The sequence below is a fragment of the Neomonachus schauinslandi genome, chromosome 15, assembly GCF_002201575.2.
Source record: "Neomonachus schauinslandi chromosome 15, ASM220157v2, whole genome shotgun sequence".
Taxonomy (NCBI): Eukaryota; Metazoa; Chordata; class Mammalia; order Carnivora; family Phocidae; genus Neomonachus; species Neomonachus schauinslandi.
In genome coordinates, this window is record NC_058417.1 from 5,508,407 (window position 1) to 5,528,006 (window position 19,600).

Consider the following 19,600-nt stretch of genomic DNA (forward strand, 5'->3'; position numbering starts at 1 on the left):
GATGGATAGATGAATGAATGGATGGATAGATGGATGGATGGATGGATGGGTGGATGGAAGGGAGGAAGGAAGCTAGGAACAAAGGGAGGGAGGGAGGGAGGAGTAAGAGATTTGTTTGGTCAATAAAATGGCAGGACCGCTGGGCCAGCTCCTGTGGGAGATGAAGCTAGAACAGTTGGAGGCCACGGGGTTGAAGACTATGAGAGATGGTCTGACGGGTTTAGTCTTTTCGGGGAGTAACAGGGACAACTGGAAGTATGTGAGAAAAGCAGAAAACATCAAGCCATGGCTTTTTGATTCCTTCCAACAGACAACCCGAGCAACAAGCAAGGTGGGTGCTTGTGAGCTTGATTTGTTGGCTTCGCCGGAGGGCAGGTTGGGGCCTTCCCCAAGCTTCTGGCTCCCTTCCCCAGGGAACACGCTAGGACCAGGGAGGTGCCACACTTTTCCTGAGTGACGAGACTAGAAGATCACTCTGGCAGGACAGGAAATGGAGTCTCCTGCCTTCTGGCCCCCAAATCTGTGAGAAACATGTTCTCTCGAATGATGGGCTAGGGCCCAGGTGGGGGTGGGGGTTGGGTTAATCATGATATTAATGATGACAGTTCCTCCAAATAGGAGGAAAACCCCATAAAATCTATAGATCACGTGGCTTCTAGTGTATTATAAATTTAAACAAAACCCTCCGCACAATCTTAAATTCAATCACTTTTCCCCAAATGCCTTATAGGAGCCTGACACATATTTACAGAATGTACAAGCAGAAGGTTTTCCCCATTATATCACGCTAGAAATACACGAGGCTACAACCTAAATGTCCATCAACAGGAGGCTGGTCAAATAAATGATGGCACATTTGTATCGTGAAGTATTAAAACTATTAAAATAAGAACACGACAGATCTGAGTGAGCTGACCTAGAACATTCCCCATGACATAGGATCAAGGGAAGTAAGTTTCAGACCTGTACAGAAAGCATGGTCCTGCTTTTGTACAAAAAGATAGGTGTGTAGGGGTGGCTGGGTGGCTCCATCAGTTTAGCATTCAACTCTTGATCTCAGCTCAGGTCTTGATCTCACGGTCGTGAGTTCAAGCCCTGTGTTGGGCTCCATGCTAGCTAGGCATGGAGCCTACTTTTAAAAAAAAGAAAGATACGTGTGTATATACACATGTAGCTGTGTGATAAAGCACAGCAAAATGCTGGAAAAGATTCTGTGAATGGCACATAAGTCATGGAGGGTGGGCTTGGAGAAGAGGCCGCCATTCCTACTCCTTTCTGTAACCATTGTTTTTTATTGTTATGTTAATCACCATACATTACATCATTAGTTTTTGATGTAGTGTTCCATGATTCATTGTCTGTGCATAACACCCAGTGCTCCATGCAGAACGTGCCCTCTTTAATACCCATCACCAGGCTAACTTTCTGGAACCATTGTAAATGGTGGGATTTGAGGCAATTTTGTTTTCTTTATGCTCTGCTGTTTTTTTAAAAAATAAAACCCTTTTAAAAGGTTCATGAAGGGTTGGCACTATTTAAAGGAGTCATTTAGTGGAGTGAAGAATAACAGCTATTATTTCTTGAGTGTTCACTATATGCTTGCTATACACCTAGGTGCATGTGGGTTGCTGTGGCCGGGACACCGCTCCTGAAAAATCCCTGGAGAAAAGGGAACGATTGTGTCCTGTGTTTAGGTTTTTCATAGGGCAGATTTTCAAATAATGGGTATATGGTGTGACGATTCATGGCGATGGCCAGCTCTATAAGAACAACATCTGAATTCACTCTGTTTTACTCTTCACCCTACCTCGAGTGTATAATATGCTGATTACTAAATAAATTTCTAAAACAAACAAACAAACAAACAAAAACTCTATATACTGCCCCACTGGTGTTTCCTCAAAAGTCAAAAACTTGGTTGCATGAATTATCATGAGATTTTCTGAATGGGGAAGTGAGCTTTAGTGGAGTACTTGACCTAAAGTTGAAGACTGCGTCCTTCCCTGCTTCAGCTTCAGTCCCTCTCCCACTAGAGGCCGACTCCTACAGGCATTCAGGGCTTACTTAGCACAGGAAGCGTGTACCATTGTGTCTGTCTTTTAAATTATTTTAATATTCATTATGTCTCGCATTCAGCCTTGCATTGCTGCTGTTCGCATTTATATACACATAGAGAGAGCATATGTCCTATATTAGATTATCGGGTCCTGGAGGACAGGGATCAGGCCCCATAAAGCATTTTTTACTATCTACTGTCTCCTGTACATAATAAACACCTATGCATATTTTAAAACATTGCACTAAGTTAAGGACCTGATTTACAGCCACATTGCTCACTTTTCGAGGAGTGTTTTCTGGTTTCCCCAAATCAGGATCTAGTTGGCGGGCCTTCTGAATTGTGTAGAGAAGATAAGGGCAGGCAGTCTTCTCAGCCTCCAGGACGGGCAGTGCTGGTATAGGGGTGGGGGGAAGGGAGGGTACCATCCTCAGCTAAAGGGAGGGAAGGGGCATTTTGGGGGGAGCCAGGAAGTCGACATATGGGAGGAAGCAGAAACCCATCCCTTGGACCTGGCCAGCAATTTCCTCAGCTTCCCTATTGAGATGTCCCAGCTGCCTGCCCCCAGGGGAACTGGAAACTTCTCTACAGTGCTGGAATCACACCCACCCTGGCTTCTCCAACTTCAGCCCCACTGCCCAGGCAACCGCCCAGAGCCAGCATGCTCTCTCTTCTCTGCCCAAGTCCTGGGCCACTTCTCTGACGCTGAGCTTCACAGAGCCATGACCTTCCGAAGGCGTCCAATGTCTCTGTAGTTCCCACAATCACTCATGGGCCGAGATCCCATGCAAACGTGGCTTCCCCACCTTCCCCTCTGAGACAGCTTCCAAATGGTCCTGCTGTTTTGTCACTCTCAACTCAACTGAGATCAATCAATTGAGCAGATCAATGGAGATTGAGACTCAGTCCGCCAACACCCCAAACCCAGTGCTCAAAAACTCACCCTGAAGAAGGTTCTCAGGAAACGGAGTCCTGGGGAGCATGAGTGTCATTGAGTCAAGGATGCTGATTAGACCCCACAAGTCCTTAGAATCCCCCAGCCAGAGAGGTCCCAGTCCGAAGGGGTGGTCAGGGAAGAAATCTAAGGGTGTCAAACAGGCCGTGCAGGGTCAGGGAGCTTGATGAAGGGGGGAACAGCCTCCCCTGCAAGATGCCCTCTGTGTTGGAGGCAGCTCTGCCTATAAAGGTCATTTAGGAGAGGCGGGCAACCCACACCCACAGCCCCAGACCCACCTGCCCCGAAGTGACCCACTCAGATATAGGCACGCCCAACGTGAGGTCCCCAAGGGTCTGTCGCCAATGGGGAGAGGGAGCTGGATGGCCCTGTGGTCACAGATTATCACATGGGCTCTCCAGACCTACTCACTCACCTGAGCATTTCAGCAGGACATTGCCTTCCGGTGGGAGGTCAGGTAGCCCCGCGCTAGGGCTCAGTCCTTGGCAAGGGCATGTCTCGGGCAAAGGACGAACGCTTGGAAATGAGCAGCCTGAGGTTCCAATGCCACCTCTGCTTTGTCCTCGAGCTTTGTGCTTGGACAAGTCATTTTCCTGGATGTCAGCGCCTGGTCAATAAAATGGCAGGACTGCATGTAGGTCCCACCCGAGGCTCTATGATTTCAGGAACGGCCTTTCTACTGGACAGCCCAGTCATCAGACCTGCCGACTGGGGATCCTGGTGGGGGGTGGCTGATGGAGAGGACAGGAGTTGTGTGTTGTGCAGGACAGTTCTCATGCCCCTCAGTCCTAGCTTTTTTCTAGGTCCCCAGGTAGAATTCTCCATATTCATCAGAACCCTGCCATCGCCTGCCCACCCGCCCACCTTCTTGGACGGGTTCGCTTTTCCTGGCTCTCTATGGGAAAGTGCGATGTGAATTCCCTTTGGCCGCTGTAACGAATTACCACAAACTCAGTGACTTAAAACACCACAAATTATTTAATCTTATGGTTCTGGTGGTCCCAAGTCCACAATAGGTCTCCCTGGGCTAAAATCAAGGATCTGGCAAGGCAACGGTCCTCTAGAGAGCAGGACACAGTTTCTTTTTTTTTTTTTTTAAGATTTTATTCATTTATGTGAGAGAGAGAGCACATGCACAAGTGGGGGGAGGGGCAGGGGAGAAGCAGACTGCCCGCTGTGCAGGGAGCCTGACAAAGGACTCCATCCTAGGACTCCGGGATCATGGCCTGAGCCGAAAGCAGACGCTTCACCAACTGAGCCACCCAGGCATCCCAGGAAACAGTTTCTAAATGGATGTCAGACATCATTGATCCTAGGAACTTCCTGACCACTGACAGCCCTCCACGGGGGTGCACTCATGGCCCCCATTTCCCCTGGGCTGGCCTCCTAAGGCTTGGCTTGTCTCTCCTCCTTCCTGCTGACCCTTGACTCCTTTATGCCAATTAGGCATTCACCCCATCTCTCTCTCCTAAGCCAAGGTCTTTTTCTTTTTCCATGTCCCAAAGGTCACTAAATGCCTAATAAACAAAGGACTGTGTTTCTGGGTCTTCCTTCTCGCCAATTTGGGCAATCTGACGGGGGGGACCACTGCCTAGATGTATTTGCAAGCCGTTCAGAGTTAGTTCCTGTGGGTACAAATGTATTTCCCTCCTAATTCATTCATTCATTCATTCATTCATTCATTCATTCATTCAGTGTTTGTTGAGCATCTAATATGTCCAGGTGCTGGTCTTGGCCTCAGGGTTGTAATGCACAAGATGGGGATGGTCTCTGCCCTCAGATGGTTGCACACACACACACATGCACACACACAGGTGTTTGACTTCAAGTACAGACCACCCCTCCCCCAATCTGCAGATTTTAAAGATCGCTTCTAATTTTCATCACCTTGACCGTAGTATGGCAATGGTTCTCAAAGACTTCTCAGTTCCCCCTGTTATCTGTTAGGTGTCAGGTGACTTTGTCCTCGCATCAGTGAAAAGCAGCTAAAGGAAGGTGGGCAGGAGAGGCCCCCCGGCCCTGTCCCCGTGGTTGTGGGACCCAAATGGGATTCAAGTCTGAGCTTCCTGCGGGACCAGCCTGTTTCTGAGGCGGGGTGAGGGAGAGCCTGGGTGCTGTGTCCTAACTAGTCCTCATTTCTTGGGGGAGTGGGGATATGCGAAGGATTGGGGGCCTCTTCTTGTAGCTCCTGTTGTTGTAAGAGGGAAATAGCGTCTGTGTTTCGAGAGCTTAGTTGGGCAGAATAGAAATGGTGTAAGTGCCTGAAAGCAGGGCTTGCTTTGGATAAGCCTCCATTCAGATAACGGAGAGCTGAGTATTCACTTTTCCCACTAGACCTTTCCATGTGTGCAGCAAACCTCCTTGTTCCTGTTAGATACAGCTTCTAAAACCTTTAAAGCTTTCAAAAGCTCCTTGATATTAGTGGTTGGTTTATTCTTTTCCCCAGAAGCTTATGGAAGCATAAAATTTTAAAGCTGGAAGGGACCTTGGAGAACAGATGCGTTATTTAATTTATATTTTTAATTCTCCCAGTTCAGCAACTCGGGGGAGAGGAGTTTACAACTCCCTGGTCTGCTCCCATTCACAGCCCGCTCGCTCCCCAGGCCAGCTGTCTCCTCGAAAGCTGTTTGTTGGTGTTCTTGCTTTCCTAAAACATGTCCACATGGGCACCGTGGGTTCTCTCTCCTGCCCGTGGTTGGAATGCAGGGGAGCCTCTGTTCCGGTACCTTAGCTGGCTTACAGAGGGACAGACTGTTCGCAGACAGGACCCACATAAGTCAGGGATCCAATCGACCGGGGTGCAAGGTGCGTGCAAACACATGCAAGAGAGTGGGTTACTGTGCCTGATTCTGGTAAGATGGTAAGAGCTCAGGAGGGCTGCAGGCTTGTTCTCATCTTAGGAGAGGGGAAGCCCTGTTACCCCAGGGTCCTTCCCAGAGGAATGCCAGGATAGTGCCTGGATTTATCAGGCCAGTCCAAGCCTGATCCTCAAAAGACGAAGCGGGAAGCCCATCATTCCTCTTACAAGGAGAAGGGGCAGTGTGATGCCAGGAGCTGCAACCATAGACTCCCCAACGCCTCCTTCCCTGAGGCTCCTGCCTGGAATGCTGGTCAGTGTCATGGGAAGAAGGCAGGGCACCCCTATGCTGGCCGGGAAGGACCTCACTGATGTGCCTGGGATGCTCGGCAACCCCGGGATCCCATCCTGTGCCTGCTCGGGTTTTAGGGCTGAGAGTGCATTTGACATTGGGAGCCAACCTTCTGGAGTCAGGGGCCAGGACTGGGGCTGGATGTCTGCCACTGCCCACCGCCCCCCCAACCAAGCCTTGATTCACGCTCATCATGGCCAGTATGTTCTTCCTTTCCAAACCTCCCTGAGCAGGAAAGGCTGTTCCTGAGACCCCGGTGAGCACTCTCTCCGATGTCGATGTTATGGCTTCTGCCATCACTCTCTGGGCCCCGGTGCCCTCCCAAGGACAGAAGAAAGCTTCTGGCATGGGCAGAATGAGCCCCCTGTGGTAGGCAGAATAATGGTCGGGGATGTCCACATCCTAATCCTTGAAACCTGTGCATATGGTATTTACATGGCAAGGGGGATTTAAGATTGGAAAATTATCCTGGATTATCCAGGCGGGTCTAATGTGATCCCAAGGGTCCTTACAATCAGGAGGCAGGAGGGAGCATGTCAGAGAGAGATCGGGAGGTGCTGCATGGCTGACTTCGAAGGTGTTAGACGGGGACCGAGCCAAAGACAGAGGCAGTTTCTTAGGGCCGGGGGACAGACTCTCCCCTAGGGCCTCCGGAAGGAACACGGCCCCATAATTCTTTGATTTTAGTCCAGGGAGACCCATTTTAGACTTCTGACCTCCGGAACTATAACGTAATAAGTTGATGTTGTTTGAAGCCCCTGAGCTGGTTTCCTCCTTCTTGGAGGGGGGCATAGCACTGCTGGAAAAAACGAACACCAGCTCAGGGGTTGAGAGTGTCCCAGCACCCTTGGGTAAAGTTCACCTGATCAAAGGGGCCTCACAGGAGGCGTCCTCAGAATCTCGAGTTCTACCCTCCTCCTGTATCCCTGATGACCCCAGCAGAGCTTGGGCTCCAGACTGAGCTGTTGCTTCTCCCTGACCTCAGCACTGGCCCTGGCTGCTGGTGCCCTCCTCCTGGGACTGCCATGCCGCTAACTGTGGGCAACGTCTCTGTTCGCCCAGCTGGGCCACCTCAGAGCACCTCTCTGTTCTCTGCTCAGGGTTCTGTGTTCCAAGCGGCCGATGATGAGCACCCAGTGAGTAGGAGGCTGGGGCGTCTCTTGGGAGGGTTCCTTGCAGACCCCAGTCCCCAGAGGCTCAGATGCCTCTTCACCCTCCCCTTACTTGGAAGCATGTTGCCCACAAGGGGACCCAGAGGCCACCTCCCACCCCCTGGGTTCGGCTTCTCCCCCACAAGGATTAGGACAAGGGCTCCTTAGGATCCAGCCACGATCCAGCCTCCCAGAGGAGCGGGCATCCCCACCTCAAGTCTCCACCAACAGCAGGAGAAACGAGATGAAAATGAGTAACAAGGCAGACGTGGGGGAGACAGTGATCCAATTCAGTAAGCGCTAAAGTCACAACTTGGCATTTGAGGAATGGGGGGAGGGGGTGAGGCAGAGCACAGTCATCTGTTTTGACAAAATGTGCGTGTTACTTTATGCTCCTGTCTCCCAGCAGGAAGCAAGCAGCACTGGGCTCCCGAACAAAGGGTGATCGTGGTTAGGGGAACTAACAAGGGATAGCGCAGTCAGGGGCACCTGGGGGGGCTCAGTCGGTGGGGCATCTGCCTTCGGCTCAGGTCATGATCTCAGGGTCCTGGGATCGAGCCCCTCATCGGGCTCCCTGCTCGGTGGGGAGCATGCTTCTCCCTCTGCCTCTATCCCTCCCCCCGCTTTTGCTCTCTCTCTCAAATAAGTAAGTAAAATATTTTTTTTTTAAAGGGAGGATAGCGCAGTCCCGGGGGGGCTAGCACTGGTGGGGGCTTATTGCAATCCCTGACCTAGAGAGAAGTTACAAGAGCTGGAGCCCACCCTCAGTGACCCACGTGGGCATGAGCTGGGAGAACAGATACCCCCAACTGACTGCACTGCCCCCCACCCCGTCTCCTGCTGGTGATGCCTGCTGACTAAGCCCCACAGAAATCAGAGGAGCAGGGGATCTGGGGTGCACAGAGTGGAGCTGGCGAGAGTAAACCCGGAGAGCTAGCCGAAGACACCAGCCTGCTTACTGTGTTCCAGCACGCTGGTCCGCTTTCTGTTCTTTCACAAGATGGCCTTCCTGTCACCTTTCATGGCTCCACTCTGGGTCATCTCCTCGAGGGGGGACGCCTTCCCCAACCTCTGGATCTAAAGGAATGGCAGCTTCTGCATCATCATGTTGGTTGGCCACCATGCGTCCCTAGACTGGGGACTGGTGACTGTGTTTGACCCACTGAAATGAAAGTCTGGCCAGGGGACCTTTTCGTTTCTCTCTCTCAGTCATACCCATAGCAATTAGCACGAAGCCTGGCAGTATCCTCAAACACTTGTTGAATGGATCGGCAGACTAACATTTATCAATGAATGAGCGGGAACTGGAAATAATGAATAGGAGTTGTCCCAGGTGATGTGCCGCCATATTAGGCATGTCGGGAGAAGCGGAACTTGGCCAGGTTCACCCCAGAGTCCCAGGGCCGTGGTCTACCAGGCGGTCCCCTGACTCTGCGGAGCGTTGCCCCATGGCCGTGTTTTCTCTCAGTGTGCTCCCCAGATGGGTTCCAAGAAGGAGCCAGATGCCCCCACGCTATTACTGACAAGACAGAAAAAACTGAAGCTTTGCTGGAAAGAAATGACAGCAATCAGGGTCCTGTGCTGGAGGTGTCCACGGTGTGTGCCAACTTATACCAGCTGAGGAGCCAAGTGAGGGGTACAGCACCTGGGATAGAACAGAGAAAGGGGCCCCCAAGGAGAGTCTAACGTCACTACGTATGGGGCTGTTCCAAATGAGGTGACCGTCTCATTTAAAGACGTCAGCGAGGGGACAGCGGTGAAGTCTATTAAAAATATGGAGTACCTAGAAAGATAAATGTGGCATTCAAGAACCAGAAATAAGAAATGATTTTTAAAATATTCAGAAACATGTCAGTATGGCATTTATTTTCACTGACGTAGAAGAGGCCATACACTTAATAAAATATGAGATAAAACAGGAGATAATAAGCGGACAAGCTGGAACATTTTTTTAAGGCCTTGATAGGTTAAGGAAAGGAGACAAGGAGAAAATATGGCTGTTGGAAATGTCAAGGAGCAATGGATTCCATGAGAAACAGTCACGGGAATGTGAGGGGCAAGCCAGAGATGCCGTCCAGATGCTGAAGCAAAAAGGAACCACGGACAGAAGTGGCTGGAAGCAGGTGTTTGGAGCCTGAGTTCAGAGAATAAAAATCCACCTGTATGTAAAGGGAGTTCTTGAAGGAGAAAAAAGGGGATTTGTTTTCTTTTTTTTATAAAGGAATTCAATCACTTACAAAGATAAAATAGGACAAAGTAAAAAAAAAAAAATTCTCTGAATTTAGAAAGACAGGAATGAGTAAATGGGATGGGACTCCCCTGGCAAAATTAACTGAAAGTAACCAACACACACAAATACTGATGATTTTTTTCCCTCTTAGTTTCAAGGATAAAGATAGAATTCGGCAAGTGTCCAGGTAGGGGGAAAAAAAAAGAACAACAAGAAAAAAAGCTATCTACAAAGGACCACAAGTTAGATTTGTCACAGAGATCTCCATGACGCAGATGATGTAAATTCCAGAAGAGAGTTGCTAAAAAGCCAGACAAAGACAGAGACAGAGAGGGACGAGACAGAGAGACAGGGAGAGAATGACAGAGACTGAGAGAAGAGAGAGAGAGAAGGAAAGAGACAGAGAGACAGGGAAAGAGACAAAGACAGAGAGAGAGACAGGAGATAGATAGAGACAGAGAGAAACAGACAGACAGAGGGAAAGGTTGTGATCCAAGAACACACCAGCCAGCCAAGGCGTTGTTTACTTGTCAAGACAATACAGAAGCTTCCTCAGATATGTAAAGATTCCAAACGTCTACCTGACAACCAAAAAAAAAAAAAAAAAGGAGTCAGAGTTCCCAAGAGAAGACACGAAGACACAGCACTGGAGGACCCTGGAGACTCATCACACATAAAACGTGATTGTCACTGCAGTTACAAAACAATGCAAATGTGATTTTTGAAAGAAAAAAAAAGGACACTGTAAGGATAGTCATTGGTCAATATTCATCAGGGGGACAAATATTTGAAAGCCTAACAGGTAAATCTGGGAGGGAGAGGAGGAAATGTCAATATTTGGTAACATTTTCCTCCCATATGTGTATAAGTCACTAGGTATGGTTTCATTATGGATTTTGATAATATAAAAAACACAGGTTTACAATATTTGTAAAGTTGAAAGTAATTACTGTAGGGCAAAAATTAACATTTTAGGGGGGAAAACCAAAACATGGTCCCATAAAACTAATGATAGGAAATTTAAATAAGTCAAGGAAGCATAAAAAACAAAAAGAACCCCAAACAATAAAAATATGCAGAAGTAAGAACGAACAAATCAAATCTGAGATAAAGATAAATGGATTTAACTACTTTGTTAAAGTACAGGCTTTCAAGAAATAATGGTTCAAAAAACAAAGCTTTGCTTTATGTTACCTACAAGAAATACACCTACCGCATAATTACATGTAAAAAATTTTTAAGTTAAGAGCTAGACAGAACAATACTGACACAAATAACTACAAAAATAAAAAATTTTTAAGGCAGTAGGGTGTAGAATTCTAAATCATTTCTAGAGTGGGGTGTTTTTTTATTGATGAAGTAAATAATACACATGGAGGGCTAATGGATCTATCTCTTTGTGCACATATTAACATCACATCAGGGGTGCCTGGGTGGCTCAGTTGGTTAAGTGTCCGACTCTTGATTTTGGCTCTGGTCATGATCTCAGGGTTGTGAGATTGAGCACTGCATCAGGCTCCTCGCTCAGCAGGGAGTCTGGTTGAGATTCTCTCTTTCCCTCTCCCTCTGTCCCTCCCCAACTCATGTGTGCGTGCACTCACACACTCTCTCTCAAAATAAATAAATAAATAAATAAATAAATAAATAAATAAATAAATAATAGTATCACATCAAAATATATAAAGCCAAAGTTGGAATTGAAGAGAAACATTGACAGAAATAAGAAGGGGGAACATTTCTCAAATAAAGCCATAGTGATCTACATAAATATCAATAGTTCAATATTGACATCACTAACCTACAAAGAAGTCAATATATTTTCCTTTCTTATGACTGTGGGATATTTACAAAATCGGACCGTATCTTGGCCTAAAGAAAATGTCAGTGAGTTGACTGAACAAAAATGAATGAGAACAAGGGAATTACTTATTTGTATCGGGATGTAGAAAGATGCAATTAGATAAATCTTTGGAAATTATCAGGGCATAACTGATAAAGATAACAACAAAAAATAAATTCATAAATTAGAAAGCAGAATCAATTAGCAGAATTGACTCTAGAATTGTGGCTTAACCAAATACATATAAAATATATGAAGTGAATGTCCATGTTAATGAGAACTGGCTAGAGAGAAAGATACAAGCCACAAAACTAGGGATGCCTGGGTGGCTCAGTTGGTTAAGCATCTGCCTTCCGCTCAGATCATGATCCCAGGGCCCTGGGATGGAGCCCCGCGTGGGGTTCCCTGCTCAGTGGGGAGTCTGCTTCTCCCTCTCCCTCTGCCCCTCCTGCTTGCTCTCTCTCAAATAAATAAAATCTTTTTTTAAAAAAAATCACAAATACAAAAAAGAAGGGTGTGAATTAGGGTTAAGAAGCCACAGATACAGAAAATAAAATTTCTTATATCCACAGAGAGAGTAGCTTTCTAGGCAATCAGGTATTACCAAAATTGACTTTTTGAGAGTATTTAAAAGCCGGAATTGGTGAAAAATCACGAAAGAAATTGAAAAATTTGCTGGTGAATTGCCCCCCTCAAAGAAACTGAGCAGAGAGAAATTTGCAGGCAACGTTGGTGAATCCATTATGCTGCTGTTTTTCCAATCGGAAAAAAAAAGAGTTTGCTATTTTACCATCGTCATACTATCAGCCTCTTCTCCATCAGGTACCTTAAAATTAGCATAGCTTTGGTCTCCCTCAATCGAACAAAAAGGACGGACCCTTTCTCCTGCTGTCCTTCTGTAAGTACAAGCACATAATTATCTCCCCTTCTCCACATTTTAATTTTTTTTTAAGGTTTTATTTATTTATTCGAGAGTGAGGGTGCAGAAAGGGAGAGGGAGAAGCAGACTCCCCGCTGAGCAGAGTGCCCGACGCAGGACGCAGGACTCGATCCCAGGATCCTGAGACCATGTCCTGAGCCAAAGGCAGACGCTTAACCCACTGAGCCACCCAGGTGCCCCTCCCCTTCCCTACAGTTTTAAACCTGAGATAGTGTTTTTATTATCAGGATAGTTTGGGCGGAAGGGAAAGGTGCTTGGAGACTTGTTTTCACAGAGAGGCAGAGGTAGGAGCGGGGGAAGCTGTGGCCCAAGAGGGGAAGGGGCCCAGGGCTGCCACATGCGGGGGCGCACCTGCTGGGGAATGGGGAGGGGAGGGGTTCTCTCTTTCAAGAAGCCCAGAGCCGTGACACTGGGGAACGTTCTGCGTGTTGACAGGTACTGGGCACTCAGCAGCCAGGCCCTCAGAGGGCAAGGCCTCTCTCTCGCTAATGACCCACTGGTGCTGTGTTTGCCAGGCCCACAGCACAGGGTCCTAGAAAATACTCAGAATCTGTAGAAACACTGATGGCTCAGAGCTTGGGTCCAAGCATGCAGCCTTGTGCACTGGGCAAGTCTTCCTCTGCCAGATGAGAAACAAGGGGAGTTTTCAGGCAATTATTACAGTAATCGTAATCATGACCTACGAGAACAAGGGGAATCAGGTTGGCCCCAGTCCTAGGGGAAGACCCGAGAGACAGGAAGAGGGAGACAGGCGGGAGAGAGACTTCTCCAGGGAGCAGATGCTTTGCCAGCACTTTTTTCTAAAACGCTCCTTCTAAATGACTCTGGATTTGTGTTTTTCATTCAGACTGGATGTGCTAAGGCATTTTCATTTTGTTCCAGCCCCCTCCCACCCTACCTTCCCAGCAAATTCCGTCCCAGCGCTGTTGATTTCTGTCTTGCGACCATTATGGAAATCTGGCTTCATTTCTCCTCCTAATTTATGATCTTGTTAACATGCCCGCATGCCAGATGGTCCTGTTCTTCAGGTTGCGAGTTAATGAGATAAACAAAAACTGCTGTAAGAAGCAAACAGGGGGAGGTTTTTTTTTTTTTTTTCCTCTCCCTTGAATGGGCCTCTCTTCATTCCTCTAGATGTGCTTTGGAGGTCTCTGCCATAGCTCCCTGTGACTCTAAGCGGGTGACTGGCGCTTGATGGCACTCAAGTGGTCACGGAGAGGTGAGCTAGTCCTTCCCCGTGGTGCTCCGTGCTCTGGGATTCTGTCCCAGGAAGAGATAGGGCCTTGGTATTACCCACCTCCTGAGTCTGCCATAATGCTTGATTGAGCCTACCTGTCCTTTCTTCTGCTTTCTTTGCTCACCCCCAGCACAGCACTTAACACATGGTCCTGTGTTTGTTGATTCTTCCTTCTGTCTACTCCATTGTAAGCTCCCTGGGGCCAGAGACCACGCCTTTTCCCCCTGAACCCAGAATAATGCCTAGCCCAAGTCCAGACACCTAGTTGGTGGATATTCAACAAATATTATGAAACATCTCCTCTGTAAATATGCAAAGTACTGCTAAAGAGAAGAACAAGGAGGTGAATGGGTAAATACACACTACAAAGTGGCGCAAGCAGCAGAATCAATAAGATTGGCTGTCAGACACCCCAGTCCTGGGTGGAAGCTGGGCCATGTGATCTTTAAGGACCCTTTCTGATCTTTAAGGACCCAGGAGAGACAGCACCCAAGATGAGACCATAATCAGACAGACAGAGGTAGAATTTTCCATCATTCTTCATCTACTCTTCACTCTGGCATCTGGGTCCTGGGAGGATTCTGGAGGGGCCGTCTCTTATACCCTGCTTGTCTTTATCAGCTGTCCTCAAAGCATTCTGGGAAGATAGCTATCCAACCCCAGATACAGAAGGGATGCAGGAGAGAGAGGCAGACTGCCATCGCTAAGTTAACACTAATAAACCAAGGCACTCAGCGCAATTGGTGTATAGCTAAGGGGTCAGCAAACTCAGCCTGCCCACCACATCCGGTACCATCTGCTTTTATAAATAAAGTTTTATTAGAACACAACCCCACTATTTGTTAACATACTGTCTATGGTTGCGTTCGAATCACAATGGTGAAGTTGGATCTTTGCAACAGAGAACATAGCCTACACAGCCTAAAATATTTACTCTCTAGCCTCTTGCAGAAAAAGATTTCTGAGCCCAAATCTAGGGAAAACACAGGAAGGCCCGTGCGCACACGTGGATGGGCTTGCATGAGCACAGGTGGACCATCGTCTTGTCTTCCATCTGGAGGCATCAAGAGCCATGGCAGCAGATGAATGAATGAGTGATGAATGGAGCTTCTGGCTACAACAGGTTCTTTCTTCCTCTCTCGGGCATCCAGAGGATATGACAATCACTGCGCTGAGGAAAGCCTGTAAATTAGGGCAGAAAGTATAGATGTCCACTGTTGTTTTTCACTGTTTATAAAAGATACTTTCTCACTGGCTTATCACGATCAACCATAATTGGTTGCATATGGTGAGATTTGGTCGGGAGGACAGGGGGCAAGGGGAGAGCCAGTTGCAGTCTTGTCCGAATCCCACCTACCCGGCCAGGTACCCAGGAAATATGATCACAGCAAAGACAGCAGGAATGAAAAGCAGCCCCTGCACTAATTCACTCCTGAAACTAGGCTCAAGCCAGAACGGGCTGATAGAATTCCAAAAAATAGGATTAGCCTCAGGCGGAGTGCATTAATGCCCCCTGACTCTTTCTGAGACTGGAAACATTTCAATTTAGCCCTTTGTTAATGCCAGGACCCTTTTGTAAATACCCTCTCTGGCCTGCCAGTCTCTTTTGAACTCCAGCTTGCAATGAAATTAGCTTGCATTGCCCTCTCCCAAGACCCTGGAGTCTAGTCTTAGGATGTGACCCTTCTTGAATGCAAGACACTGGTGAAAACTTACCTTCAGGCCAACTCCCTTAAGGGCCATAAAATGCCTCTCAGTGAACAGAAGAAGCCCAACCAAATGTTTGCCCAAGTTGCTTTAGATTCAAAAGTTGTTCAGATCTCATTCAGACTATAGGGCAAAAGTCTATCATCAGATCGGTTTTTTGTTTTGATCTGGGGCATTGGCACCGAAGACCCTTGTCTATTGTAGCTTTGGAAGGACAGGACTGTCTCCAGTGGAGAAAAACTTTCCTGACTTTGGTTTTGCCCTGTGAGCCCTCAGCTGTCTGGACAGATAACCAGGAGCCACACACACATAGCTGAACAGGGTCCAGTGACTGGCCTTGAAGAAGTCTTAATGCTATTTGCAGTCAAGAACTGTCAGCAATAGAGCGGTCTGAATCATCACATTTACTAGTGGAGAGGGTCCTTCAACACCACCTTGTTCAACACGTCCTCAGAGATGAGTAAAACTCAGAGATGTGAGATGGGCACCTGGAGCCAAGATTAGAATTCCTGATTCCTAAGCCGACCTTTTTGCCAATTTACCACACTGCCTTGTTACGTTACTGAGGACACTTGCATCTTCAGAAGCCCAACTCAAACTGAGAAAAAAAAAAAAAGTGAAGTGTATGAATGTATGACCTCATTTTACTGAAAATGCCTGGGGTACTGGACTTCAGGCATGGCTGGATCCGGGTATACAGATGGTGTTGTCAGTAATCTATCTCTGTCCATCTCTCCGTTCTGCTTTGTTCCGTGCTGGCTTTGTTTTCAGACAGGTTCCTTTACATCTGTCCAAGCTAACACTTCTCGCAAAGAGAGAGAGAGAGAGAGCACCCTTTCCGGCAATGTATTCAGAAGTCCCAGGGCTGATGCTCATTGTCACTGATCAGCCTTGCTTGATTATGTGCCCGTCCCTGAGTCTTTTGCTGCAGTTGGGAGGCTGTGATATTCACGGCCATTCCTGAAGCCACATGGACAGAGAATGCGAAATGGGTCATTCCTCAAAGAAAAATCAGGGCTCATGATTTCCCTTCCAGAGGAAGAGACAGAAGGTGCTGGGAAGCAGAGTGAGCAGGGACTCATGCTGCACCCTACCGAGTCTGCTTCGGGAGCTGCTTTATATTCCTAATTTGGGTGTGTCGTCCTCCTGGTCTGGATCCTTCCCGCTCAGGGTTTTATTCCTTGTTCACTCTCGGCTAGCTGAGCCATCACTAAATTCTTTCTGGGTCTCCCGCTCACCCCAGGGTAGCTGATTTTCCCTGTCAGCCCTGAGCTCTAGGTCCCTTCGTTGATTCCCTAAATCATTACCTCCATTTAGGGAGAAGTCTGCCCCAGGCCGCTTGTTAGCCTTTTAGCTATCCCGACTTTTAGGGAAATTTTTCTATTCACGCCTGTTGTCATGGTTTTTTTCTTTTCTTTCCTTTCTTTCTTTCTCCCACCCTGACTGCTGAGTCTCTTCCTCCATTTAAACGATTTCCCACAAATCTCCCAGTCTAATCAACTGAGCTTCTGGAGTGCCCTTATCCATCATCACTTAAAATGAACTCTCCCTCGAGTATATAGGTTTAGTCCCATTTGCATATAATAATAACGTAGTGGAGTCCTTAAATACGTTTTCCGTAATGTGATGTGGTACTTTATAGTTTGTATCTCATTTGTTCTTCACGTTAATCCTGTAAAGGGGGAAATGGCTCCATTTGTCAAGTGAAAAAGAAAAAAAAAAAAAGAAACTTAGAAAGCTTCCGTGTGCCAGAGGGTAGGTTCTGGCAAGCAGGGTGGGAGGTGGGAAGTCGCAGACACAGAGCCCAGGGGGCTTCCGTTTCAACCACACAGATGCCTAAATGAGCAAAGCTTTGAGCATGGCTCTCCAGTTGGGACCATTTGGCTGCCCAGGGGACGTCTGGCAATGTCTGGAGACCTTTCTGATTGACCCATTTTGGGGGAAGGATGCCAGTTGACTGGCATCTATCAAGGAAAAACCAGAGATGCTGCTAAACATCCTACAGCACAAGGACAGTGCCCCCCACCCAGCCACCCCCCTACGCAACAAAGAGCAATCGGGCCCCTATATGTCAATAGTGCCGATATCCAGAGAGAAGTGTCTCCATCCATAGCCCCTAATGGTTTTCCCTTTTGTCCTCAGCCAGGTGCAAGCTAAATCAGTCACTGTGTTATTTGGTCTTCATCAGAAGGGGCGGGAAATACACAGGCTGGCGTGCTAGGAACCGGGGCCAGAGGACATCTCTTCCTGCCGTCCGTTTCGGTTTCCCCGCGACCAGATCATGCCCCCGCGCCCCGGCTTTGGCCTGTGCTCACAGTTACAGAGCAGAGACACTGAGTAGACCCCTTGCTGTAGCGCTGTGGGGTCCCCGGATCGAGTGGAGGCAGAGGGTAGGTAGGGGGTAATCGTGACGCGGGGGGAGCAGACACAGAGAGGAGGAAGAGCTGATGAAGGAGGAAGGAGAACGGGAGAATGGGGAGGATATCTGGACTTGGCTGGCATGGGAAGAGCATCCCAGGTCGTGGAGGAGGGAGGACGGGGCCTCCCCACTACCTCTGCAGGCTTCAGGGGAGCCTAATTAAGTCAGAAGCCGTTCCCATTATTCACACTCCGCTCCAGTGGTTTCTGAGCCCACACCCTCCACTACACTCTGGAGACGCTCCACCATTGGTAACTCCGGATCCATCTTCGCTGCAGAAGGAAGGAAGGTGGGGGGAAGGGGTGCAGCCTGGCTCCTGGCTACGGGCAGGCAGACCTGGGCTCAGAGGCCTTCCTTCCTGACCTTTCCCATCTTGCTTCCCCCAGACCCTGCGGGGTTGGTAGCGGGGTGCAGGAGGAATGTCTGTTGATGAATTTGTGTGGGGCTGAGAAGCGGCAGGAGAATGTTCATCCGCAGCAGTATTTTGGGTCTGATGACCTCTTGCATCCAGCTGGGGCCCAGTGAAGAGAAAGGGCCTTGCCCGTGGGCTTTGTGGCAGGTGCAGCAAACCGCACCTGGGCCTCCCGGGAGACACAGGACAAGTGTAAATCCAGGACTCCAACTCAGGCCTCAGGCCGGATCCCAGGTTGTGAGCACAGAAGGAGGAAGGGAGAGCCTCCAGTACCCTGGTTCCTTGGGGGTCCCATTAGCTCGGTATCACTGTCTCACTGCTAGTGGAGAGTCTCCCCAGCATCAAGAGTCTCCAGGAATGAACTAAGCTAGGGGCTAGGGCAGTGAACCAGAAGCACTTTTGTGGGGTAATGGCCGTACGTGGGGATTTTGCCAGGAGTTGGGTGTGTCGAGGCAGAGACGTTTGAGTAAATGGAGCCCAATATCCCTTCTGATTGGGGTATAAAGGAGTGATGGGGGGAAGGGCTGGGAGGGCCCCCCGAGCCTATGGGCTGGCACTTAAATGCCAACTTAAAGATCGGGGTCCCGTTTTGTGGGGCTCAAGGGGGAAACTATGGAAGGTTTTGAGAAGTGAGGTGTGATGTGATTGGAGTCCCAGATGGGAGAGGAGTGTTTGTTGGGGGTGGGTGGGGGTCCCACCTGGATCTTCATGTTCTTCTTGGGGTCTCCCAAGAATGCCCAATCAAAGAGTGGTGAGAAGGACAGGTAGCTGAAAGGTCACGGAAGGTTGAGAGTACACGCTCCAAAATGCTTAACTTCTTCTTCGATTGGGGTCCAATTGTACCAATAGCTACAAGAGCACCAGGTGAACGACCGTGACCTCGACTCATAAAAACCATGACTGCGTTGATGGGCAAGTCACCGAAGCCTTGGTGAGACCCTAGAAGGTGGTCTGGCTTAGGAATTGGAAAGACTTCAGGTTTAAGCCTCTCATAGGTGTATTTCAAAGCCACAGCCCGTCATCCTTAAAATGAGGTAGTTGCAGGGGATAAATGTAGGCAAGCATCTAGCACGGATCGTGGTGCGTGGTGGGGGCTCAGTAAACGCTCCTGTCTTCTCTCCACCCCTGTCCCTCTTAAAACAATACCACTCTATGCATCAGGCCTTGGACCCTTCCCGAATCCCCCAAACACTGACATTTATTTAACTTTTCCATGAACACCGAATATGTTCAGAAAGCTTTAGCTAATGACCATTGTGAGTTCGGGGGACCCCCCCCCCACACCAACTATACAGCAGGGTCGGCTCCTGCTCACTGTGGTTACTTGGCTGGCCAGCCAAATATGATTCCTGGAAGGAGATAAAGCACCTGCTACTTGCTTGACATCCCTCCCCTTCCCAGCACACGTGCTTTCTACCTGCCCAAATTCCTGGAGCCGGCTTCTCCCCTGCCTGCCGTTCCCCCTGCTTGTGCTTGCTCTCTGTCTCTCTCATTCTCTCTGTGT

General features: G+C 48.5%; 1 protein-coding gene across 1 annotated transcript in view; it reads left to right on the forward strand.

The window, feature by feature from the left end:
* The window catches only part of SHISA6 (shisa family member 6), a gene marked incomplete at its 5' end in the record, with an annotated part of 278,529 nt that overhangs the window by 208,895 nt on the left and 50,034 nt on the right, over nucleotides 1-19,600 (forward strand). The window lies entirely within an intron of this gene.